This window comes from Tupaia chinensis, unplaced genomic scaffold (genome assembly GCF_000334495.1).
Source record: "Tupaia chinensis unplaced genomic scaffold, TupChi_1.0 Scaffold000644_1, whole genome shotgun sequence".
In the NCBI taxonomy this organism is placed as follows: Eukaryota; Metazoa; Chordata; class Mammalia; order Scandentia; family Tupaiidae; genus Tupaia; species Tupaia belangeri.
Window position 1 is genome coordinate 6589460 of NW_006160165.1, and position 215 is coordinate 6589674.

General features: G+C 68.4%; 1 protein-coding gene across 1 annotated transcript in view; it reads right to left on the reverse strand.

The window, feature by feature from the left end:
* Positions 1-215, reverse strand: part of LOC114009858 (anther-specific proline-rich protein APG-like) — a 7845-nt gene that overhangs the window by 2231 nt on the left and 5399 nt on the right. The window lies entirely within an intron of this gene.

Below are 215 nucleotides of genomic sequence, written 5' to 3' on the forward strand. Positions count from 1 at the left end.
GCCAGGCCGCTCTGGAGACGGCGGGGCACCACCGTGGAGGCAGGCAGATGGACAGGTGGGCCTGAGTCTCTGCTCAGGAGGACTGGTGAGCCGGCTTAGCGCTAGGCCGTCACCCAGTCGTCCCCGGTCACCTTGCAAGGGTTCTCAGTGCTCTGCACGGCTGCAATCCCGTGGAGCCTTGCTTCTCACGCAGGAGTGGCTGGGGGGGGGGGCGC